The sequence below is a fragment of the Hemiscyllium ocellatum genome, chromosome 9, assembly GCF_020745735.1.
Source record: "Hemiscyllium ocellatum isolate sHemOce1 chromosome 9, sHemOce1.pat.X.cur, whole genome shotgun sequence".
NCBI lineage: Eukaryota > Metazoa > Chordata > Chondrichthyes > Orectolobiformes > Hemiscylliidae > Hemiscyllium > Hemiscyllium ocellatum.
In genome coordinates, this window is record NC_083409.1 from 111,339,428 (window position 1) to 111,366,578 (window position 27,151).

At 39.6% G+C, this 27,151-nt stretch overlaps 1 protein-coding gene across 4 annotated transcripts in view; it reads right to left on the reverse strand.

Annotated features, from left to right (window-relative positions):
- ssx2ipa (synovial sarcoma, X breakpoint 2 interacting protein a) overlaps nucleotides 1-24,545 on the reverse strand; it is a 60,543-nt gene extending 35,998 nt beyond the window's left edge. For 2 of the 4 annotated variants that reach the window (XM_060830015.1, XM_060830011.1), the window contains exon 1: nucleotides 24,399-24,545. The gene's annotated coding sequence lies outside the window, so the exon portion shown is untranslated. The other 2 variants (XM_060830014.1, XM_060830012.1) reach the window with 2 other exon arrangements.
- Between the last annotated feature and the right edge of the window lie 2,606 nt (nucleotides 24,546-27,151).

Consider the following 27,151-nt stretch of genomic DNA (forward strand, 5'->3'; position numbering starts at 1 on the left):
GTGGAGGAAACCCACATTAGACACGGGGAGAATGGGCAAATTTCACACAGACAGTCGCCAGAGGCTAGATCAAAGCCAGTTCCCTAACACAGACAACAGTGCTAGCCACTGAGCCACCATGCAACCCTAAACAAACTAAATAAAACTTCAACAATTTAATTTTAAAAACCCTCAAAATCACCAGAAATAAGCAGACTGTGAAAAGAACTTAGTTATTTGCGAAGATTACTGAAGTTAATTACAATATAGCCAGTGAGCCTGGTTAATTCATGAATATTCAGCTTCAGATTTCTTCTTGACATTTTATAAGTCTCAAATTGGATAATGATTGCAGCTTGGATGTTCTGCAGCTAGCTTGCTGACCTCTTAATAAGATGAGCGAATCAGATGACTTTGACAGACCTAAATTGTTGCCAAGAACAAACATTGATTGCTTCCCTTAACACAACCATTTCAACACGTTCACTTCTATCAGTTAGTTAGGTCTATATTACAACATTAATTGGGTTTATGGACTTTGGCAGGGACTGATTTACCGCTGAAAACTATTGTCAAGTAAAAAGCTGGAGCCACTACAATACTACCGCAAGACAGAGGAGCAGGCCATTCAGCCCACTGAGTCGGTTAGTCTGTTGCACTATTCAATCATGGCTGATTGGTTTCACGAAACCATTCTCCTGCTTTCTCTCCTGGATCCCCTTTACAATCAAGAACCTATTTTAAACATATTGAATGACCTGGCCATCACAGCCTTCTGTGACAGTGAATTCATATCTGTTAAAATAACACAAAGCACCATTTTGATTTTACATCATTAGAATAATTAACTAAACAAATAGGTTGTTTGAGGAGTGTTAAATTTGGCTTAGAATTGTTGAATAAACTTAGTTTTAGTCTTAAAGAAATTATATCCAATTAAATGCTATCACTGATAGTCAAGACAGAATTCAATTCATGCACACCTCAAAAATGATCTCCTCTCCATGGAGGTGGTGTTGAATGAGCTCATTGATCAAGATCAAAATTCTAGTTCTGCAGTGATAGCAGAAAGGGTCATATTCTGGCACAAACACAGACATGTTCTTCTATTTGTCTGCTGTTACATGTCTTTAAGTTAATTAAGGGAGTAGGTCTACTTACATACCAAAAAAGTAGATCAGTGGTTTGACCTTGTTTGCCAGAGACAAAAAAAACGTATGCCAAAGCTGCACTGTTTCTTTTCCACTGACTAAGCCATACAAGCAATCCATTCCAAGAAACACCTTCACTGAAAGAGACACTTGCACACCCCCAAATAGTTTAGTTTGAGCATCAGCAAAAAGGAAGACAAAGGTCATGGTTCAGGATGTTGTCAGTCTACAAATATCAGAATGAATGAAACAATACTGGACGTTGTTGACAGTTTTATGCATGTAGGATCCACAATTGTAGCTGTTACATCAAAGCAGAGTAAGAATGTGGAACAGCAGCAACCTGACTGAACTAAGTCTAGCTAGTCTTCCCTACCTATGCACTCCTCTATGGTATTGAGACCTCAATGACGTATGCCAGGCAGGAGAAAAAGGCTGAGCCTTCAGGCCTCAGACACTATATTCCCTCTAATATAGATGGCCAGTGGGAGACTCTGCACAGTCCTGGAGTGCCTACAGTTTCCAGAAGCTGCTGCTGCACATGGATGTCAAAGGTTGGTACAGTAAAGAAAAATTTAGAGGCAATGTTGCCCTGAAGTATCTTCAGCATTTCTGTAGGACAAGGTCTCCAACTCGGAGCCTGGAGCATGCCAATTCCATCAAGCAAATGTCTCAAGTTGACGATTGCATAGCCAGCAGAAGGTTATACAAACACTGTTGATTGGCATGCCAGCAGAGACTAGCAGAAATTAAAATAGCTAGCAATAGCAGCTAAGTAAAAACGTTCAATAAACAGTGCAAATTCTCAGTGTTATTGTCCTCTTGCCAATGCCACAGATGACCATACTACAAATTTCCTGAGTCTCACTATACAATGCTCAGTTGACCACCACAGAATCTTACTGAATGCTTTTTAGAAATCCAAACAGACCATAAAGAATGAGACGGAATGAGAGAGAATGGCGAGTCGAGTGAACTAGACATGTTAAAAAAAAGATAAGAGTGTTTCTACAGGAATTTAAAAAGGAAAGAATATGTAAAGTTAGTATTGTTGCCTCTTTCTCTAGATGACCAGTGTTAATAGTAGGTAAGGAATGGCAGATGAACGGAATAAATTTTGCTTGTCTTCAGTATCGCGGATAAAAATTAATCTTCCAGTAATACCTGTAACTAAGGTCAAAGGGAGACAAGGCATCAGTGAAACTACAATCACGAGGGAAGTGGTATTAAGCAAATTGATACAATTTATCCCAAGGCCCTATGAAATGAAAATGTGGTAGAAGCACTGTTGTGAACTTTCCAAAATTCATAAGACTCAGGAAAAATTCCAGACTGAATAAGTAGCCAATTTGTAGCCAGATAGCTCTATTCAGAGGGAGGAGAGACAAAAAAGCAGAAAACCAAGTGCCAGTTAGCTTGGGACACCTTTTGTGGAGAAGATGTTAGAACTGATCACTACACAGTTTGCATGTATGTATTTAAAGCTTCAGGTAATTAGAATTCACAAAGCCTCTTCCTAATCTCTAGCACCATAAAAGAGCAGTGGCAGCAGACACAAGACCACCACCATTGCAAGTTCCTTTCTAAACCATTGCCATTCTGAATTGGAACCACATCACTATTCCTTCAGTGTCACTGGGTCAAAATCTTGCCATTCTTAACAGCAAGAGTGCATCCCTCCCTCAAGACTGCAATATTCTAAGGCAGCTCACCAGTACTTTTTGCAGAGCAATTAGGGATGGTCAAAAAACGTTAAGTAAGCAATGCTTTCTAGAGTCAGAGTCATAAAGATGTACAGCATGGATACAGACCCTTCGGTCCAACCTGTCCATGCCGACCAGATATCCCAACATAATCTAGTCCCACCTGCCAGCATCTGGCCCATATCCCTCCAAACCCTTCCTATTCATATACCCATCCAAGTGCCTCTTAAAATGTTGCAATGGTACCAGCCACCACCACCACATCCTCTGGCAGCTCATTCCATACACGTACCACCCTCTGTGTGAAAACGTTGCCCCATACGTCTCATATCTTTCCCCCTCACCCTATGCCCTCTAGTTCTGGATTCCCCAACCCCAGAGAAAACCTCTACAAGGTCACCCCTCAGCCTCAGATGCTCCAGGGAAAACAGCCCCAGCCTGTTCAGCCTCTCCCTATAGCTTAAATCCTCCAATCCTAGCAACATCCTTGAAAGGGTTCAGAAAAGATTTACAAGTTTCACAACATCTTTCTGATAGGAAGGAGACCAGAATTGCACGCAATATTCCAAAAGTGACCTAACCAATGTCCTGTACAGCTGCAACATGACCTCCCAACTCCTATACTCAATACTCTGACCAATAAAGGAAAGCATACCAAACGACGCCTTCACTATCCTATCTACCTGCAACTCCACTTTCAAAGGAGCTATGAACCTGCACTCCAAGGTCTCTTACTTAACAAAAACTTACTGATCTTAAAATTTGGATTGCAAGTGTGCTGATTTTGTTAATACAGATTATGAAAACTCAACACTTCAAACTAGTCGGCAGGAATGCCAACATGCGCTTCTACTTTGCAAGTAATTTTTCAGAACCATCTCAAAATGAATTATATAGAAGTCCACATGACAATTAAATTTATTAATTTCCTTTAATTAAGCTCATCTCGTCCACCACTAAAATAAAATGCTTTGTATATGGGTTTTCACTTATGTAACTTGCATGTAATTCACAATAGGTTGAGAAAACACTGTTGTAAGAGCCTATCTTCTTCCATAGCATGTGAACTGGCTAGGCCATTATTCAATGTCTATACCTAATTACCCATGTAAGTGGTTGCAAACAGCCTTCTTGCTATCAGAGAGACTTGTGAATCCTCACAATACTGTTAAGTTTCAGAATCTCTCTCACAAACACAAAGTGATACAACTCTGCTTCAAGCTTTCACATTCATAGAAAAGTATTTTTCATAAAGCATTTGAGGCCATTGCTTTCCTTGTATCCCTCTATGCTTTTTATAGCTCTTCACGTCTGTTGGATTAACCTTTGCCCTTGGATATTTGCACAAATATCCGACTAGATTGATGGTTTTTAACCTCTTCGTTGCTTAACTGCACAAATGAGAACACGGAAGTTTAAAATTCAGAACCACAGGGATTGTATGTTTTGTACATTAATGACTTGGATGTGATTTAGAGGTATAATTAGTAGGTTTGCACATGGCACAACAATGGTGTTATAGGTGGTGAAGAGGATGGCCTCATGATACATTGGGCAGAGAAATGGCAGATGGAATTTAATTCCAATAGGTGTGAGGGAATACATTTTGGGAGGTCTAATAAGGGAAGGATTATGCAATAAATGCTAAGTCCCTAAGGAGTACTAAGGAACAAAAAGGACATTTTATGTAGAAGTCCATAGATCCCTGAAGCTACTGCCCTCAGTCACTGGAGGTGTAGAATATCAGTGCAATGAAATCTTGTTACAACTTCATAGATCATTGGTCAGGCTATGGAAGGACACAACTGAACTAGAAAGAGTGCAGAGCAGATTCACTAGATTACCTAGGATGAAAATTCTCAGTTACAATGGGAGATCAGATAGGAGAGTTTGTTTCTCTTGAAACAGAAGAGGCTGAGGGGGACCGGACTGAGGTATACAAGACAATGAGAGGCAAAGACAGATTATGAGAATCATTTCCCAATGGCAGACATGTCGAAGAACACAGGACCTTTGATTAAGGTGAGGGGTATGCAATTTCATCTAGAACGTAATAAAAATATTGAATGTGTTGCCCAAGAAGGTGGAGGCAGTATTCTTGCAACACATGGACGAATACTTAAGAGGGCATAGCAGGCTATGGACCAAGTTCAGGGAAATAAGGTTAGTGCAGTTTGGTGTTTGGAGAGATGAAAGGGAGGGAGGTGGGGAGGAAAGATAGCGGAGTGCTCAGAAGGTAGATGGAGGCGGAAGTAATGGCGATAGGTCAGAGGGGAGGGTGAAGTAGATAGGTAGGAAGGAAAATGGACACGTTGGATAGGTTATGAGGGTAGTGCTGAGCTGAAGAAGTTTTCCTCCTCTCTCTACAAAGATCGGAGTCTCTCACTCTTAGCTACCTCCTCCTTAGCCCCACCCCCTCTTATTTATCTCTCCACCCTAGAGGCTCCCAGCCTCGTCCCTAATGAAGGACTTTTGCCCAAAACGTTGATTCTCCTGCTCCTTGGATGCTGCCTGACCTGCTGTGCTTTTCCAGCAACACATTCTCTACTCTGATCTCCAGCATCTGCCACCCTCAATTTCACCACTTTGGCCTTGGATGGGGTCCAGAGAAGACTTAATCCTGGGGATGAAAAGCTTGTCACAAAAGCAGTGGTTGAAGACCTGTCTGTATTTAGAGCTAAGGAGGAGGATGGTGGAGATCTCATTGAAACTTAGAATACGGAGAGGCCTATAGAGAGTAGGATATGGAGAAGATGTTCCCACTGGTAGGTGAGACTAGGACATGAGGGCATAGCCTTGGGAGTGAAAGGAAACCCTATAGAATAGAGGAGGAATTTCTTCAGCCATAGGATAATGAATCGGTGGAATGCATTGCCTCAGAAGGCAGTGGAGGACAAGTTACTGAGTGTACTAAGAAATAGATAAGTCCTTGATTACCAAGGGGAGCATGGTTTATGGAGAAGGCAGCAGAATATGAAAATCAGCAATAATTAAATGGCGGAGCAGACTCAAATCAACCAAATTACCTAATTTTGCACCTATATTTTATGGTCTATCACACAAAGAACTTAAAGTTCATCAGTAGCAGTTACAGTAGCAGAGTGATAATCAAATTAGGACGATCTTTTTAAAAACAATGACACTTGCATTGCAATAATCTAGTTTCATAGTTCCAACTAAAACTATTCTCAAAGTGACTGAACAATTAAAAGCTAACAAAAAGAAGAATTCCTCTCCAGACTTATTTCGTTATAGGAATTACACTGCTAAAACTACACGCTACTCAATTATCTTTTTGAACACCAAGCTCCAAATTAAATGCTGAAAATCTGCTTACAGCATCTAAGTCTTTCATTGGTAATCCTCTGCACAGATGGCCAGCCTATTAACGCAAGAACATAACTGCCTGCAATCAGTGGGAGTGGCCTCAAACTGTTAGACAAATACACAGATCAAAGTGCAAATACACAGCACATTTTCCTTCAAAACAGAATGGATATACAAATCATATTTCTGTTGCAGGGATTATGGATGCATTCTTCCCTTAGAATTCTGTTGGCAGTGTGCAAACTATATTTTAATCAACATCCTGTGACCTACATTGATAGCATCCAAGAAATCATACAGTATCAAGGGCAAGGAGGGAGATTAAATATTTAATTTTGCTTTATTTACCCTTTAACAGTAGAAAATACAGTACATCCATTCTTTGTTAAATCAAACTTGCATGACCTAAATCTTCAGATTAAGCTTAAAAAGCAAATCAGACATGGAATCTCCGAGAGACTCCTTGCAGAATTCCTTCATTTTAAAAAAAAGTGTTCATCTTACGATTCTACATCATTTTTTGCTTATCCCATCTCCTAACTCTATAATGTGAGTGAAGATACCCAGAAGAGATGCACATGGAGTTAATTTAGCTTAAGCATGGAATATAACTTCAAACCTATGGTAAATTGCAACCAGTTGCATTTTGAATTGGTGCAAGGGGCCATACTGTTTTTTGTTACACAAGGTGCAGTGTCATAACATTGTCAGGCATAAAAGTGACCTGATGTAATGAACAGGATGTTTGTACCAGATAAGAAAATTCAATGCCTTCAATGTGCTCATCCGTCGACTTGTGGAACAGCATTTCAACCTTGAAACGAAGGTTATAGGTTACTGGTAGCAGCAATCCCTACCCTTTATGCAGTTCAGAGATTTTGATAACCCACAGCAGGCACTTCAGTTTTAGAGGAGTACCATCAGCAGCGCCTTTCAAGAAAGGCAGTCCAAAAACTGTTCAAGGGAGGTTCATGAGAATGGCCTCAAGAATGAAAAACTTAAGATTTCATTTCATTCCATTCCCTACAGTATGGAAACAGGCCCTTCAGCCTAACCAGTCCACACCGACCCTCCAAAGTGTAACCCACCCAGCCTCACTTCCCTCTGACTAATGTACCTAACACTATGGGCAATTTAGCATGGCTAATTCACCTGACCTGCACATCTCTGGACTGTGGGAGGAAACCGGAGCACCCAAAGGAAACCCACGCACATGCGGGGAGAATGTGCAAATTCCACACAGTTGCCAGAGGCTGGATTTGAACCTGGAACCCTGGTGCTGTGAGGCAGCAGTGTTAACCACTGAGCCACCGTGCCACCCAAATTGGAATCTAATTGGAACTTACTGAATACTGATTTGCCTAGATGTTGGGAAAATATTTCCATTGGTTGGACAGACTAGAATGCAAGGGCATAGCCTTAGAATAAAGGGAAGGCCTTTTAGAACAGAGATACGGAAAAACTTCAGCCAGAGTAGTAAATCTACAGAGGCCAGGACGTTTGAGCATATTTAAGAAGGAGATAGATAGGTTCTTGATTGCCAAGGGGACCAAGGGTTACAGACAGAAGAGGGGTTGAGAAACTTAGCCATGATCAAATGGCAGAGCAGACTATGTACTGAATGGCCTAATTTCTGTTCTTATGTCTTATGGTCTTACTGGATCCTCTCCCAAGTCAACATTCTTAGTATCAAGGCCCCAATGAATCAAAACAGTTAAAAATACTGACACCATTTCATTTCTTGATATCAGACTCCCAAAACTATTGCTCTAAATCTGCATATGCAGTCACAGTACCTGACTCCCAGGATACAGTTGGGGCACTGTCTCAAATGCCCTCAAAGCATCCATGAAAAAGGTCAGGTGTAGTGACTGATTCATAAGGAACACTAGGCTGTGACCAAGCAAAATAAAACAAAAAAAAAGGCTAATTTAGCAATTCACAGAACAGCACAAAAGTGCACAAGCTTCCAAACAACTGACATTCCCAAACCCCTAAAACACCAGCTGCCCTACATATTGCACATAGTGTGCAAACCACATTTGGATGCATCAGCCATCTCAAACCCATTAATCCAGAGTAGAAGCAATTCACCTTCAAACCAGAGGATATATCGGAGGAAAAGGCTGGTTCTAAACTAAAAATTGTATTGCAAGCACTGATATTAAATGCAATTTAACAAAATATCCCAAGGCACTACACAGGGGTGCTACAAAACAAAGTGACATCAAGTTCACTGGGGTTTTAGGGCAAATTGCCAAAAAGCTTTGTTGAAGGCATCAGCTTTATTAAATATTATGAGGGGAAAACAAGGTAGCTTGGATGGAGATGAGAATTTGAGCCTTGACCCCAAGCATAAAGCCACAGCAACCTTTTTAAAAACAGGAATGGATTGAAAATCAGGATGCTCAAGAAAAAGCCACTGGGGGAATATGGATATAGTGAAGGGTTGATCAACTGGAACAGATTACAGACTGGGAAAACAAAGATAGCTAAAAAGTAGGGATCAGTGAGCTATTTTCCAGTTTGAAAGGTGCAACAATGGAATGTCTTGTCGATCAGAAAGTGACAGGGCTCAACTAATCATGAGTTTATCATTCATGATACAAAACTAAAGAAGTGCAGATGCTGAAAATATGAAACAGTGTTGCAGAAACATGGCAGTTCTGGCAGCATCTGTAAATAGATAGAAGCAGAGTTCACATCAAGTCAGTGACCCTTCGTTCTGAAATCTATTAATAATTTGGGTGAAAAGATCAACATATATAATTTTGCTGATGACGAGGTAAATAAGGAATCAAGTCATCAAGAGAAGGTGGATAGTCTGCAAATGGATATAGACAGATTAAGCAAATGGAAAAATATGGCAGACAGAATAGAATGTGAGAAGTGGGAACTTGCCCATTTTGGCAAAAAAAACAGATACAACTACTTAACTTGCACACCTACAGGTACAGAGGAATATTGGTAGGTTGGTACATGAAGTATAGTTTGTCTGCAGGTCCAGCAACTGACTGGGAAGCTATATGGAATGTTGGCATTTATTGGAAGGGGATGTAGTACAAGAATAAAGAACATTTTATTACAGTTTGGTGTGATCACATCTGGATTGTGGTGTAAAAGTTTGGTCTTATTTGGAAGAGGGTACAACTTCATCTGAAGCAGGGCAGAGAAGGTACTCAAGATCGATTCCTGGGATGAAGGGTTTGCCTTATGAAGTATGTCCTTTAACCACTGGAGTTTAGGAAAAAAAAAGAGATTATTTGTTTGGAATTTAAGATCTTGAAAGAACTTAAAACGATAAGATTAAAAAAGAAAGGTCACCTCCCAGAGATCTCTTTTAAAAGATAGAAAATGAGTGGAATTGCTGATGGACATTAGTCTGTGGACTTTACTTTCGCAGAGAGAGAAAAAAAGAGTGGAAGCTGGGGTTGTTGAAATTATTCAAGGCCAGATCAGGTGAGTTTTTATTAGATAAGGGAATCAAAAGGCTTTTAGGAGACAATGGGACAGACAAACAGGAATATGAAGTTAACACCACCAGTTTCTTTATGATCTTATTGAATGGCAGAATTGGCTTGAGGCAAAGTGTCCTACTCCTGCTCTTAAATTCCATGATGCGATATACCAGAAACAGAATCTTACAACACTTTTAGCATACTTTGGTTGTGCAAGCTTGGAGTACTATCCAATTATTCCCCTTAGCTCTTTTCCTAGAACCTGGGTAGTCATGTACAAAGGGCGTTTTTAACACTGCAAGGATTCTATGATTGTAATGAAATCTCTTTTCAAAGTCACATTATTTTGAAAGAAACATTTTGAAATGATAAGCCTTTTGACAAAGTAGAAAATAAAGCAGGAAGAGTTGCTAATGCCACTAAAATTGGATGAAAAGGAACCATCTTTTATCCCTTATGACAAAATCATTTCAAGGAATAGAAACATAAAACAACTATCCCTTTAATCCAAGGCCAACAGTTTCTCCCAAAAAAAACTTTCCTCGAAAACAAAAATTACATTTAAAACAAAATAGAAGTTGAATGTCTGCTATCCACTCAGTCTACACAGTCAAAATGCTTACTCAATAAGTAATTTGCCTGAATATTAGACGTTTCAAGTGAAGTTTTAGTAATGGCAATTTTCTCTTTGAAAGTTATATTTAAACATTACTCAAAGCCTTTATGTAATTAATATTAATAGCTGTGTTCTTGCAAAGAATGTCCTGATAGGAAGCTTATTGCAAGCTGTCAAAATCCTTGTACTCACACCACCCACTAGAGTGAAACTGAGAGGCATCTGTTTCACAACTCAACCTAGATAGAGGTGCTGCTTTCAAATACCAGCATTAAAAAAAAGGGAGAACAAACTCCAGAGCATTCAAAAGGAATACTACAGTTCACAGCAGCAGCCCTCATTGAGCTGCAAAATGCAGAAAGTGACATATCTCAAAACTATATTACTCAGAATCAAGAAGTTACAGATCGCTCTGGTTTAACATCCACTTCATAACACGAATTGGCTGTAACGCAATTAATGAATTATGGATGCTGTTTGGACAATGCAAACTTTCTACTGAATGGGCATAGCATTTTTTTACAGCAATCTTCCACAGCTGTTTTCTATAGCACAATTTTCCATAGCATGAGGTTGCTGAGGAACATAACTGTTGTATGATAGCAGAATGACTTGTAGTGCATTTCAAATTGGCATCTACGTTTATACAAGTCACTGTTCATTACTCAAATCCACTCCAACGATCTATAGATGCAAAATCCAAAATCTTGGCATTGGATGCGAGGAAACATTAAAATCAGATGAGATACATGTATAGTAGTGGAACGGTCATGTCACTAGACGAGTAGCCCAGAGAATGGGAATTTAAAAAACTAAATTTCAATTTAGTGAGATTAAATCTGGAAATGAACGTTTTAAAAAGCTTGACAATCGTTTGTTTATGTTACAATACTTACATACAGAACAAGTTTACTAATTCCCCCAATCTCCTTCATAACAGACATTTTATCAATCCATATGCGTTGTCTGTCTTGTGTGGTTTTAATAGGAGGATTCAACTGAGACAATTCAGCACAGGCAGTCTGTGTAATGTACACTGGTTTAGAATAGATCCTCCTTGGTATTCATTCAGACATCTTACTATACAGCCATCCTCACCAGACAGAAAATAGAGAATAGATAGTTACCGTGGTTCTGCTCGCCAAGCTGAGGAGTGTGTGTTGCGGATGTTTTGTCCCCTGTCTAGGTGACATCCTCAGTGCTTGGGAGCCTCCTGTGAAGCGCTTCTGTGATCTTTCCTCCGGCATTTATAATCACTATAAATGCCAGAGGAAACTTCACAGGAGGCTCCTAAGCATTGAGGATGTCACCTAGACAGGGGACAAAACGTCTGCAACACATTCTTCAGCTTGGCGAGCTGAACCACAACAACGAGCACCCGAGCTACAAATCTTCTCACAAACTTTGAATAAGTAGCTTACTCACTAGATTCTAACAATCATTGCACTTTCTTGCCCTCTTTTCTACAAAGAATAGAAAGCCATACTAATTGGAGCAAAAGGGCAGGGATAGGCCAACTGGTCTTTCAAACTTGCTCTATCCTTCAATAGGATCATGGCTAATCAGTTTGTGGTCCCATCTCCATTTTTTTCTACCTGCATCATGTTTAACTTAATCTCTTGTGTCTATCAAAAGAGAACTTTATGAAGGCTAAGCTAGAAGGTCTAGCCACCACTACTTTCTGGAAAAGAGAATTCTTTGACTGCTGGCAAGAAAAAGAATTCTACTGACTGGACTTTTGAAAAAGTATTAAGAATGAGGTCTCTGTCTTCCAGCTTCCACCTATTTTTACAATATTTGTGGAATATGGATACCACGACCAGACCTACATACATGTAGGTAACTGTCAATTGGTGGAAACAATAGCTTTTCAATAAAAATATTGCTTGGCTAGCAGTTTCTTGCATACTATTCTACAATTAGAGTCAGAGTCCTACAGCATGAAGATAGGCCCTTTGGCCCAAATTGGTCCATGCCGACCAAAATGCCCATCCACACTAACCCCATTTCCCTGCACTTGGTCCATATTCTTCTAAACTGTTCCTATCCATGTATTTGATCACATGCCTTTTAAAATGTTATTATACCTATCTCAACTACTTCCACCTGCAGCTCATTCTATACGTGCAACTTTTTTCTTCACAGGTTGGTACACCTTAGGTTGCCTTTTATTCTTTCCCCTTGGACCTTAAACTGTTGCCTTTTCATCTTGAATTCCCCAACCCTGGGAAAATGATTGAGTGCATTCACCCTATCCATATTGCTCATGATCTTATATGCTCTATAAGATCCCCTCCTCAGTCTCCTACACTCTAAAGTAAAAAGTCTAGCTTGTCAACCTCTCCTTGTAACTCAGACCATTAGTCCAGGCAACATCCTTGTAAATTTCTTCTGCACACTTTCCAGTTTAATAAACCTCCTTCCTATAGGAAGGTGACCAAAACTGAACAATACTCCAAATACGGCCTCACCAATATCCCGTACAACTGCACCATAACTTCCCAACTTCTATACTCAATGCCCTGACTGATGACATGTGCCAAAAGCCTTCTTCATTGCCTTATCTACCTGCGACAGCACTAGTACACATCAATTTATGCTACTGCCTTCATCAAAACTCTATTCAAAATGTTCTTAGTAATGCACTTTAAGAAAACAGTTCTGTATCTATTTGCAGAATTTCCATACTAACCATAAGCTCCTCTTGAATAAACTACCTCTTGTCACTTTTAGATCTGTCTTTGGAGTTTAATGATTTTACATATTTCTGTACTGTATTCTGTTGAGACCCAGTTTATTGCTCCAGGGACAGATTTCAAATCCTACCACAGCAGCTACTGGAATTTTAATGCTTCACAAACTCTGGAATTGAAAAAAAAGTTTCACAGACACTTAACATTATCACCAACACTAAAACATCTGGCTCACTAATATGCTTTAGGTAAGGAAATCTGTCATCCTTACCTAAAATTACCCTCTAAAATGGCCAAGAAGTCGCTTCATTCGAGGGCAATTTAGGGATGGGAGGTAAATGCTGGCTTCGCCAACAGTATCTGGATTCCATCAAAGATAAAGATAGTCTATACATCTACTTTTACTTATAAACTACTTAAAATTTACTCTAAGTTGACAGAAGAATAGGGAGTGGTTGAAGTGATGCTGATCACTTTAATAGGTCACAAAATAGAAATAAATTGTCAAGAAAATACTACCAAACCTCAATGTAAAATTGGCAAATGTCTAGATTTTGATATAAGGATCAAGGGGAAATATCAAATTTAAATTCAGGATGGTGTTAGCAACTGTCATAAAAATAGATAAACTTGGAAATTTATTAAATTGTGTCACTACAATAGCAAATGTATTAATTGATAAAATTTGTAGCTAAATGAGAATCTATGGTTTCAATATTTGTTCAGAAGTAAGAGCAAAGAAACAAAGCAGACCCCAACTGGTCTAAAATCACTGGCTTCTTCACTCCTATGCTATCACTGGCTCTCCATAAATACTTAGACTTTTTTCTCCCTCAGATGTTTATTTGGATTCACTTTTAAAATGTATTTATGCTATTGTTTCAACCATTGCATGTGTTAACATGCCACTTTATCACTTTGGGTAAAGTTCCTCCTGAATTCCTTATCGGTTTGTTAATGATCATCTATTTATGGCCTGCCATATATTCTCCACTGCACAAAAAACATCTAGAGAGGAGGCAATGGCCTAACTGGTATTATCACTGGTCTATTAATCCAGAGACCCCGGTAATATTCTGGGGATGCAGGTCTGAATCTCACCACAGCAGGTGGTGGTTTAGAACGGAATAAAAAGCTGGAATTAACAATGTAAATGACAACCCGTCTGGATCACTAATGTCCTTAAAGGGAAATGCTATCCTTACCTAGTCTGAAATCCCCCCTGCCCCCAGCCCCCACTCCTCCCGCTGATCCATTCAAGATCTTGCATTTCTAAAAGCTACCCTCTTCTCTTTTTAAAAAAAAAAGGCAGGGGCTGCCGGAGGAAGGACTTTAAATTATTTGGTAGTACAGGAATTTTAAATTCATTGCAGGATGATGGCATTGTGCTAGACTAGCATTTATTGCACATCCCTAATTGCCCAGAGGACAGTTGAATCAACCACATTGCTGTGCGTCTGGAGTTACATGCAGAGATTATGGAGAAAAACAAAATTCTAAAAAAATCTTACATATCAAGTGTCCAAGGTTAGGCAGATGTGATTTTCTCAATTCTTTTGGTTTCCATCAACAAGGTCAGGTTGCATGAGGGTGATGGAAGATTCTCAGTTCAGGTAGCTGGTCAGCTCTAGTACACATCGAGTTGGCAACTTGATTTTCAGAGACACTGAAAACCATTCTTGTTTGACATGTTCAATGAATCAAAAAATGACTCTGCAACAGGATGAATGTAACTGTTGTAACAGATCACTGTCTGGACAGACTTCAAAATTAGTACCTTTCCCTACAATATTCTAAGCCAGCAAGCGATCACCCAATTTCTATTTAACATCTTATTTGATAGCCAAGACTGCTTATCTGAGACTAAAAAAAAAATTCTCTAGTTTAACCCAGAATGTTCATTTATTTCCTTAGGCCTCAAAACCACAGCAGTTTTAATAAATATAGTATTTTCAAATCCAGCAAAATAGCAAAGGTGCTTCACAGTTGTACTATCCAAAGTGTTGCAAGTTTTGCTCCCAACCACACATCTTTCCGATTTGGAACTGCATCAGTCACTATTACTTCATTAGCACTGGATCAAGATTCAGGAATGCCCGAACACCACTACACAATGTGGTTACACTTGGGATCCAGGACAGAGGGAGACATTAGGTCCCATGACTATAAGGAACTCACTGTGCTAAGGTCAGGGAGAGGACTAGGACTCCGATTTCTACCCTTGGTCAAATAAATGACAGCAGTGGCTCAAAACAGTGACTCACCACCACAGTCTAAGGATGGGCAATAAATGCTGGCCTCCCATACCACATCCCATGAATAAAACATTTAAAAACAACAAAATTTGATCCAAAAGAAAACTAGCACTGGCTGGAAGGCGCACTTTAAATAAAAATGATGTTCATACTATTACACAAGTAGAAATAAAGTGGGAGGGTGTGGTTCAAGCCAATGCAATACCATAACACAGCTTTCTGAACTAATTGTTATCTATCGGTTCCTCAAGCAGTTAACACAGGATGTAGACTCCGATAGCAGAACCAAACTGTTAATTTACATCCTGGTCAACAAATTCTAGCTTTTGGTAGTCTGTTCTTTGTACAAGGTCAATATTGAGAGAAAACACAGATAAAAATATACAAATAAACAAACAAACAAACAAAGTCTTACTGCTGGTTACCCACTTGGCACTGAAGCCTACAACATTTCAACAATGATACCAAAAGTACTATACACATGAAAATCAACGAGACCATTAAGCCTGCCTGAGTCATTCATTGTAAAGTTTACTAATACAATTTCAACAAATTCAAGTAGCCACATAATCTTGAGTCATGAAAACAGATTAGAATTCTAGACTTTTTAAATTCACTCATGCTGTAGGCGCCATTGGTAAGGACAGCATTTATTTCATTTATGCCCATTCCTAATTCCCTCAAGAATGTGGTCAGCCACTTAGTGTATTCTGCCTTCTAAGGTGATATGTTCTATAAAACCTTTCAAGCCTGCTAGTCACCAAGCAGACACTGACAGCTATAGATTAGATTACTTAGTGTGGAAACTGCCCCTTCAGCCCAACAAGTCCACACCGACCCACCAAAGCGCAACCCACCCATACCCCTACATTTACCCCTTACCTAACACTACGGGCAATTTAGCATGGCCAATTCACCTGACCTGCACATCTTTGGACTGTGGGAGGAAACTGGAGCACCCGGAGGAAACCCACGCAGACACGGGGAGAACGTGCAAATTCCACCCAGTCAGTCGCCTGAGTCAGGAATTGAACCCGGGTCTCTGGCGCTGTGAGGCAGCAGTGCTAACCACTGTGCCACCGTGCCGCCCAGTCATTAAATAAAGATTTCATTAAGGTTCCAACTCCACTGCCCTGAATGCCTCCTCTCCATTTTTGAATTGATGCATTGCAAATGGTATTAGGAAGGGAATTCCAAGATTTGAACCCAATGATACTGAAAATAGTGATTTAGTTCCACGTCAATATGTTGCATGAGTTGGAGAAAAATTTTCCCATGCATTCCTACCCTCACCCTTCCGGGTACTAGAGGGTGAAATGTTTGGAAGCTGCCAAAGAGTTTGAAAGATTTGGGGAAATAATTCTGGAAAAGAAATAATTATAGCTTTCTCAAGGTAGAGTCCCAAAAGGCAATTGTCACAAGGTTCAGCAAAACAGACTATTCAGTCCATTGTAGCTGTCCACTTTTTGGACAGCTAAGTGGACTAAGCTGTCCACTTAGATTCTTTACACAGCGGGTTGTGAGTTCATGGAATGCCCTGCCAGTAGCAGTGGTGAACTCTCCTTCTTTATGGTCATTTAAGCGGGCATTGGATAGGCATTTGGAAGTTATTGGGCTAGTGTAGGTTAGGTAGGATTCGGTCGGCGCAACATCGAGGGCCGAAGGGCCTGTACTGTGCTGTATCTTTCTATGTTCTATGTTCTATTTTTGCTGAAACATTCTGAACCTTTCCAAATTTTTTTTTCAGAACGTTAATGTTGAACCAGCTTTCCCTCAATCAGAAAAATTCAAAGATGTAAAAGAATCTACCTCAAATGACAAAGCATTTTGTGCTCAAAATATTTTTCATCTGTGGTAATCTTAAATTCATGTTTTTGATCAAAAGAAACATTCTTGCCCCAACCATCAAAACAAGTTGACTAATAAAGGAAATCCCCTCAAACTTATTTACTCCATTGTCCAGTATGGCCAACATCTCACTTGATTTGTCATAACTGCTTTCAGCAAGAATCTGATCAGCTTCCCTCTTCTTGTTTGATTATGAAGTGAATTAACATTACAATCATATCCATGTTCAGCAAAAGCCAAGAAGTTTCTCAGATGTTTACTAACTTACACATGACTCAATTCCTTTTCTATTCAAAGCAAAATTACTCAAAAACAACTCAAACATATCCAGGAAAACCTACAAATTCTACCACAGATCTCAATGCAGGCTTAAACAATTACTGGCACACAAATTTAGAACTCTTGCTAGTCTTATGATACATGATTTCATGCACTAATCTCAGTGCAATGTAATAGTTTTCTATATAGGAGATAAGACTGCATAAAATCCTTGGGGTCATTGTCAGCCACAAAAGAAAAATGCACAGTATCAACTTGCAACAGACATTATGACTTGCTCCACTAGATTCTGGCTATATATCCTCCCAATACTTGATTTATTGTTGTGGAGCCAAAAAGGTGGAAATGCAAATACAAATATCAAGGTGAGGAAAAGAAACAAAAATGTTAAGGATAATGTTTAAAAAAGGGACATTAAATGAGCAAAGGATGAAACTCATTCCCCCTCTCCCTGCTTTAAGAAAATCAGAGCTTGCTCAAGTGTATTAATAACTTAACAACCCAAATCACAGAAGATAAACAGAACTTGCTTGTTTACCAGAGATAAATTACCAAGTGACATCAAGTGCATGATTTACTAGCCTGACAGGAAACCAAGCTGCACCTGTCCAACGAGTGGTTGATGACCAAGCGAGAACCAAATCCAATTCCTCTGTTGACTACTTCAAAAGCAGTTTAAAAATACCACCCAATGGCTTTATTCTAAGCCTACCAAGGTTAAATTGATACATAGGAGAAAGTGAGGATTGCAGACATTGGAAATCAGAGCTGAAAAATGTGTTGCTGGAAAATCTTCATGATTCCTGAACGGCTTATGCCTAAAACTTTGATTCTCCTGCTCCTTTGATGCTGCCTGACCTGCACTTTTCCAGCAACACTTTTAAACTGATACATAGTTTTAACAGAAGCACAACAGTCACAAATCACTATGAATCAAGACAAACTTCTTTGTGCACATATTGTAGAATATGCAAACATTGTGACTATTTTAATTGTAACATCAAGAAAGATACCAAGTTCAAATGAGAGCAAAGTTAAAAATCACAACACCAGGTTAAAGTCTAACAGGTTTACTTGGAAGCACTAGCTTTCGGAGTGCTGCTGCTTCATCAGGTGGTTGTGGAGTATAGGATCATAAGACAGAATTTATAGCAAAAGATTAGCGTCATGTAAATGAACTGATGTATTGAACAAATCTGGATTGTTAAGTCTTTCATTGTTTTAGAATAGGCTGCAGGCTTCAGTTCATTAATATGTAAATCCCAGAACTTCTTTTAAGTCACCTTTCAAGACAACGTATGGTTTTAAAACAAAAAAGGTGACATCTCAACTCAGACAATACATTAAAGGTATGAGGTCAGAACATGTCTGTATCCCAATCTGGAGTCAGACTGGTTCTATTTCCAAAGGGGAATTTATAAAATATCACATGGATTGACTGCCTGCATATTGGGCATTTTTGAGCAAAATAGTATGCATCTGCAAATATAATTCTGCAAGTATGAATTCACCCCATAGACTTGTATGCACACACGAGGGAGAGGGAGCATGTGAGTGTGTGTTTGCGTGACACTAGTCATTTGCTATAAATTGTGTCTTATGATCTTATGCTCCACATCCGCCTGATGAAGGAGCAGTGCTCCAAAAGCTAGTGCTACAAAAACCTGTTGGATTGTGGCATGCTCCTGGTATCAGACATTTCAACTTGGGAAATAGATTCTGACCATCTACTCTACGTTTCTCATCATTTTAGAAATTTCTATCAAGCCTCCCCTCAGCTTCTGCCACTTCAGAGAAAAGTTTTTTTTAAGCTTCTTTATACCTCAAATCCAAGCAGCATTCTGGTAAACTTCTTCTGCACCCTCTCAAAAGACTCCTCTTTCCTGTAATGTTGCAACCAGAATTGAACACAATACTCTAAGTGAGGCCCAACCAAAGTCTTATAAAGCTGCAACATGATATCCTGACTCCTGTACTCAATTCCCTGACAAATAAAGGCAACCTTCTTTGAACTGTCTCCAAATATTTTTTTTGGGATAGGGGGTACAAAACGGCTCTCAGTATTTTAGATGTGGTCTTGCCAGCGCCTGGCACAGTTGCAGTCAGACTTCTTTTCTATTACTATAGCACCTCAACTGCCTCTTTTGTTCCTTTGCTCCCAAGTCCCAGCCATACTGTAGGTGTTCTTACACCTTCAACTTCCTACTCATTTTAAGTTTCTCTAATCTGTATGGTCCAGTGCATGCTTACCATAGCCCTATTGCATTACACTGATGTCTACCATACGAACTAATAATATCAACTCCCTTTCGTCAAAAAAGGATTATAATCCATGGATGCATCCTTGAATCCATCCTTATTTCTCCAGTGTCAATTACATCAGTGTCTCTGATCATCCCATTTTCTCCCCCCCCCACAAATTTCCAAGTGTGTCAGACCTTTAAAAGGAGAAAGTGAGGTCTGCAGATGCTGGAGATCAGAGCTGAAAATGTGTTGCTGGAAAAGCGCAGCAGGTCAGGCAGCATCCAAGGAACAGGAGATTCGACGTTTCGGGCATAAGCCTTTCTTCAGGAATCATTTTCAGCAATGTCAGACCTTTACCCAACCTCCTCATAACTACGCAGACAAGTCCAGTTTTGCATTTGTAAAACCAAAATGATGACTGCTGGATTAACAATCCACACTATCAAATAATTTCTATTCATACGTTAAGTAGAATTATCAGCAACAACCCCTATTCCACCTGCTCCTCAAATGGCTCAGTTCTGTCTGAGAAAGTAACAGTCAGTAGTCTTGGAAAAGCATCAACTTATTACCAGGAAAATGGAAATCATTGCTTCTAACTTCCACCATAAACTTGGTTCCTTTTCCACAGCTGCCATCCTCCCAAGGCTCAAGCAAAATGCTTTAAAATTTTAGCATGGGTTAGACATCCCTTCTATCATTGAAAATTTATGTCCCTGGCCTTATAAACAGAAAACTTCAGTTAACCCCAAGCAGCATTTCAATGCCTTGTCTGCTAGCCTCTTCACTCCATCAACTCAAACATGTTGGAAACTCATTGTACACTAATACCTTGCCTCCAATCCTGCTCACTCATTCACCCTACTTCAACAGTCTACAGTTTGAAAGATGCTGTATTTGAAATTTTTCAAATTTAAATTATTAATTCGAGCCATAATAAATATTCATTACCTAATTACGGATAGCAATAAGAATCTCTATGGCTTACAAAGATATTCATTAATTCCATTAAAAAGTTTTTAAAATTAAAGAGAAATTTTTATGCATGTTCCATCAATCAGGAAGATCACAGCCCATTTTATTGTAACCTCAGTACCTCATTCCTTATTTCCCACTGTTCACCCTCTTGCTTAGCATGTCCATTTACCTCTGCTTTAAAAATATTCAAAAGCTTTTCCTCCACTATTTGACAGTTCTCTAGCGACTCAGAGCCTACCTTAGTAGCCCGTGTCCTCTTGATAAATTCACTTTCCTGCCTACCTTTACCACAGCACTTCAGTCTTGCCAAACATAAAACAGTCCATTGATGCCTCCAGATTCCTGTTTGTTAGCATTGTTCATCTCTGCCAATGTTTTCCCTCCATACCATCAGCTTTTAGTGTCAAACTTTGATGTTGTACATGGGTTTCCAGAAGTTCTTTAACAACATATATCCACCAGTTCCTCACAATTCACAGCACTCAATTCTTCAAAAAGAAGTTCAATAAATTGGATAGACATTATTTTCCTTTCACAAAACCATACTGACTCTACATGATGACTTGGAAAGATTCAAAGTGCCCTTCTCTGCCATCTTTAATAATAGCTTTGAACATTTTCCAAGACTGATGTTAAGCTAAATGGCTGAAAAAATATTTCATAATTTCTCTTTCTCTCTTTTTGAATAATTTTTTTTTAAATCTTCCAATCTAATAGAACTATCCAACTCAACCAAGTTTTGGAAGATTAAAACTGACACATTAACCAGTTCTTTTAAGACTTTAGGATGACGTTCATTGGGGCTGGTCAAATGCAGCTCCAACAACTTGCTCTGACTGCAATTTGTTGGTGTTCTTCCCTTCATTCCATTTCCTGATTTACAGCTCTTCCTGGGATGTTACTATCTTCAACTGATAACACTGATGCAAAATACCCATTCATCTTCTATTCCATTAATACTCCAAACTCACTTTCCAAAAATTAATTCTCATTTTATTAACTCTAAATATTTTGGAAACTCTTATATATTTCCACCTGGCCTCACTTACACTTCCTCCTTATTAATCTTTTAGCTATTCTTTGCAGTATTGTGCATTCTGTCCAATCTTCTGCCCTTTAAGTTTGATAGTTAACCATAGATGCTAGAACGCCCATTTGGAATTTCTCATTTTTGAATTAAACTCTGTATTCAGAAATATCCTTTTAAATGTCTGTCACTGCATCATTAGCAGGGACCTAAATCCTTGACCTACCTACATCACACAGAATGCAATGGTTGAAGAATGTAGCTCATCACCTCTAAAGAATGGCAAAAGAATGATGGCCCCAAAAAGTGATACCTACATCCTATGAATGAATTTTAAAGACAACCAAGCTTGCCAGTTAATGTCTATTTGTGCCTTATTCAAATTTAAAATTTTAGTCTTGGACCCATCTTCCTCTCGGTGAAGCAGAATATAAATATTCAGAATTTTACTCTTTCTGCTACCTAGAGACAAGTACACAGATCATGAATTAATTCCATCTCATTTGGTGACACTCATCTGGTGTAGAGCCAATGCCTTCAATGATTTCAATTTCACCATATGCCATTGGTATAGCCTGCCCAGAGGTTGAGTTCAGAACATGCAGTTTAAAAAAAAATTCCCCAATTTACAAAAGGAATCCTAAACATAGTTGCAATTTTAAAAACATGACGTATGGATATTTTCAGTATTATAAACAGCTGCTTTCCAATGTCCTTCAAAGGGTTCCAAACTTGTGTTGCACCTCATTTGGACACAGCCACACAGTTTCTTCAAACGATCTACTGTCATTATTTTTGGTTATTGCATCATGAAATAATGCAATCTCATCAGGACTAACCCCAAAGATACTTTCCCTTGTTATTCCTGTTCCCAATGCCCATCCAACCCTTCCAAGAGCTTAAAACACATTTACATTTCTCTTTTGTTCTGATAAAAGAGCTTCTGTGCTGATGCAGATTGATAACACAACTGAGTTTTTTTGAAAAAAAAACATTGTTTTTTGTTTACAAATTTTCAGCATTCACAGTAACAAGAAAAAGATCGGCTAAACAAAAATGAGAATTAATGTTAACACGCCTTGCTCCTGATTCCAGATTTTAAACTTTTGTGCATGACCAGCTTCTGGACAAGATCGAAATCTCAATTTGAATGAAAGTCCAGCAAGTTAGATAAAAACAGTCCCTCACTCTTTGGCAATGATGAAACTTCAAGTCTGAATCCAGGATCAGCAGTTGTGCACACCTAATTTTAAAAACATACGCATTTCATTTATATTTGCATTCAAATACTAAAGGACTCCAAGAAACCTTACTGGAATTTGTAGGAAAGCTTTGACAGAAAATATTTCCTCATATGGGTGAATCCAGAATGAGGAAATATTTAAAATTAAGGGTCACCTTCTTAGGACACAGCAGACAGGTTTCTTCCTCACTTTAGAATGGGGTCTCAAGAGAAAAATGAATAATTCTTTTTAGTCAAGTATTCAAGGTGGAAACAAAACCAAAGGTTAATTAGGTGTAGATGAGAACATGAAGCTTAGAACAAACAGATCAATCATGACTTCATTGAATAGGACTGAATTTGTGTATTCATTGTAAAACAAAAGTTCAAAATTAGAGAGGGATCTAAAGGAGTAAAAAAATTTGTAAATTTTTTTTTAAAAAAAGAGAGTTACACGCAACAGTGATGAGCAAACTCAATTTCTCACTAGTTAGTACCTTGCAGAACAATTCTGGATGAAAAAAATACTTACATTTGGAAATTTTCTGCACCACCCTAATGTGCTCCAAAACTAGGCTACTGGCGAGCCCAACATGTAATTATGTAAATTGCACCAGCTACAATGGCGTGCAGTTTTTTTTGCAAAAAGTTGCTAAATTTATTCACAAAGCAGTATCGATGACAAAACCCCAGAGCATTTAATTATAAGTTCATTACCTCACTGAGCTAGATCTATACTTAAAATACAGCATCACCAGCGATAGGAAAAATTAAGTTTCAATAGGAATTTAAGCTTTTTATGGCAGTGCTTAGACTAGATTCTATGCCTTCTGCATTTCTCCGTCACGTAGTTGGGGTTCAATTATATTTCTCCAGCATTCTGCTAATTTGCTGCAATGCGATCCGGAACCTCAGGATCGCACCACTCCCGGGTGTCCGCTGAATTCCCTACTGGGAATATTCGCTATGTTCACGGCCCCGCGTTCCGCTCTCAACCTACACAGACACCTACTCGAGGTACGAAAGCACCTGTTGCAATGAGAACCACACCTCCGCCTCACGCCCACAAATTCGGAACACGGAAATACACCATTTAAAAAAAAGATAAGAAAAGTTCGTTACCTCTTTACGGAAAGCGACCGTTTAAAAGAGAATAATTTTCCAATGGGAAGGAGAGGAGGGGGGAAAAAATGCTTCAATTCCACAGCCAGGTTTAACAATTTGCAAGTTGACAGGCGATCAATGCAACCAAGACAGCCAAAATATATTATTTTGTAAATTAATAAACCCTTCACAGAGCTGAAATAAAGTGCCCTGGACCAACGTGTGAGTAAACACCGCAACTTACACTAAAAGTAACATCTGAGTGTCGCAGTCCGGGCCCGGCACTGCGCAGGCGTCACGGCTTCCAAACGGACCCGGCACTGCGCAGGCGTCACGGCTTCCAAATGGGCCCAGCTACACACATGCGCACTGGCACAGATGGACCAGCCGCGTGCGCGTCTCACCGGGAAACCATGGCAACCAGGCCTAGCCCCCGGACCAGACTCAACTAACCGCCAACGGCGCAGGTGAAGTTTGTGGTTCGCCACCCGCCCCTTTCAACGACTGCCCTTACATCGGTCCGACATCTCCCGCTTCGGGAAGCCAGCTCCTCCACGTCGAGTCCAGCGCCGATGATTTTTTATCACCACACTCCGATCACATTGGGAATGGCAAAGCCATCACCGCTACCTCTCCCCCGTCTTCACTGTTTCATTTGAAGGAAGTTGACGCCGGCGCCTTCATCTAAAGCGGAACCTGATTGGCCGAGTCCGTCGGTCGGGACGCCAACAAGTTAGCCCGACGCTGATTGGCTGAGCCTGGGCCCAGTAGACACTGCCCCGCCCCCGTGCCTGACGGCCCCACCTTTGGTCACGTGGTCCGTCGCCTGCAGCTGTTCCAGAGTTTTGGCTCTGAATCAGGACAGGATGGCAAGAATGGAGAAAGTAAGGAATGCAGATGCTGGAGATCAGGCATTAAAAGAGCAAAATGCTCAATCTGAAGGGAATAACAACTTCCATTGCATGGTTTATTGTTTTAATGAGGTTGAAAATCACACAACACCAGGTTATAGTCCTTAAGTTAATTTCAAAGTACAAGCTTTCAACTATAATCTGATGTTATGTGATCTTTAACTTTGTCACGTGTACCGAGGCACAGTGAAAAGGTTTGTCTTGCACGCATTACAGGTAGATCACAGATATAGATAGTATATAATAGATAGTATATAATAGGTAAAAACAGAAGGGTTATTAGTAATTTTTAAAAGCATGCTATTAAGTTTAAAGAGTATGGAACAATTGTAGGACATAAGAAACTTAGATCTGCATGCAGGAGCGTACAAGGATTCGACCTGTTGAACCGAAGGGTCTGTTTCGTGCTGTACATCTCTATGACTCTATCTGACACAGGGAGAAAAAATTGTTTAATTCCAAATATGAAAGGTAGGTTCACTAGTGTAATTCCAGTGATAAAAAACACAAGAACTAGGAGCAAGAGTAGGCTATCTGGTCCTTTGAGCCTGCTCAACTATTCAATAAGATCATGGCTGATCTTTTTTGTGGAGTCAGCTCAACTCATCTCATCTGCTCCCTCACTGTATCCCTTAATTCCTTTACCTTTCAAAAAAAATCTACATTAGCTTTAAAAATGTATACTGAAGTAGCATCAACTATTTCCCTAGGCAAGGAATTCCAGATATTAACAACTTTTGGGTGAAGAGGTTTCTTCTCAATTCAGTCCTAAATTTGCTTCCTCTAATCTTGAGGCTATGCCCTCTTGACCTAGTTTCACGTGCCAGTAGAAATGTCTTCTCTACTTCTATCTTATCTATTCCCTTCATAATTTATATGCTTTGATAAGATGCCCCTCATTCTTCTTAATTCCAATGAATATAATCCCAATCTACTCAGTCTCTCCTCATAAACCAACCCCCTCAACTCTGGAATCAACCTGTTGATGTTGACCAGATGGGCCAATGGGCTGAGGAGTGGCAGATGGAGTTTAATTTAGATAAATGCGAGGTGCTACATTTTGGGAACGAAATCTTAGCAGGACTTATACATTTATTGGTAAGGTCCTATCCTTGAAAGTAGAGTCGCAGGTCAATAAGATAATGAAGAAGGCATTTAGTATGCTTTCCTCTAATGAGCTTTGAGAAGATTTGTAGCTCAGGTTGAGGTTCTGGTTGTAGGTTACTCACTGAGCTGGAAAGTTTACTTCCAGACGTTTCGTCACCCTACTGGGTAACACCTTCAGTGGGCCTCTGAGCGAAGCACTGTTGGCGATTCCTACTTTCTATTTATATGTTTGGGTTTCTTTGGGTTGGTGATGTCATTTCCATCACCACAGGAAATGACATCACCAACCCAAAGAAACCCAAACATATAAATAGAAAGCAGGAATCATCGGCGTGCTTTGCCTAGATGCCCACTGAAGATTTTACCAGATAGGATGATGAAACATCTGGAAATGAACCTTTCAGCTCAGCGAGCAAACCTACATTCATTTTCTTTACTGGTCAGAGTATTGAGTACAGGAATTGGGAGGTCATGTTGCGGCTGTGCAGGACATTGATTAGGCATCTGTTGGAATATTACGCGCAATTCTGGTCTCCTTTCTATCGGAAGGATGTTGTGAAATTTGAAAGGGTTCCGAAAAGATTTATAAAAATGTTTCCAAGGTTGGTGGCTTTGGGAGAAATTGAATGGGCTGTTTTCCTTGGAGCATCAGAGGCTGAGAGGTGACCTTATAGAGGTTTACAAAATTATGAGGGGCATGGATAGGATAAATAGACAAAATCTTTTCCCTGGGGTTGGGAGTCCAGAACTAGAGGGCATAGGTTTAGGGTGAGAGGGGAAAGATATAAAAAAGACCTAAGGGGCAACTTTTTCACACAGAGGGTGGTACATATATGGAATGAGCTGCCAGAGGAAGTGGTGGAGGCTGGTACAATTGCAACATTTAAGAGGCATTTGGATGGGTATATGAATAGGAAGGGTTTGGAGGGATATGGGCCGGGTGCTGGCAGGTGGGACTAGATTGGGTTGGGATATCTGGTCGGCATGGACAGGTTGAACCAAAGGGTCTATTTTCATGCTGTTCATCTCTATGATTCTATGACTGTATAACCTCTCTGCTTTTAAACTCAATTCCTTTAGCAATAAAGGACAAAATCCCATTTGCCTTCCTAATTACTTGATGTACCTGCAGACCAATGTTCTGTGATTCCTGCACAAGGACACCCAGGTCCCTCTACATAGCAGCATACTGCAAACTTTTACCATTCAAGTAATAATCTTTTTTACTATTACTCCTACCAAAATGTAT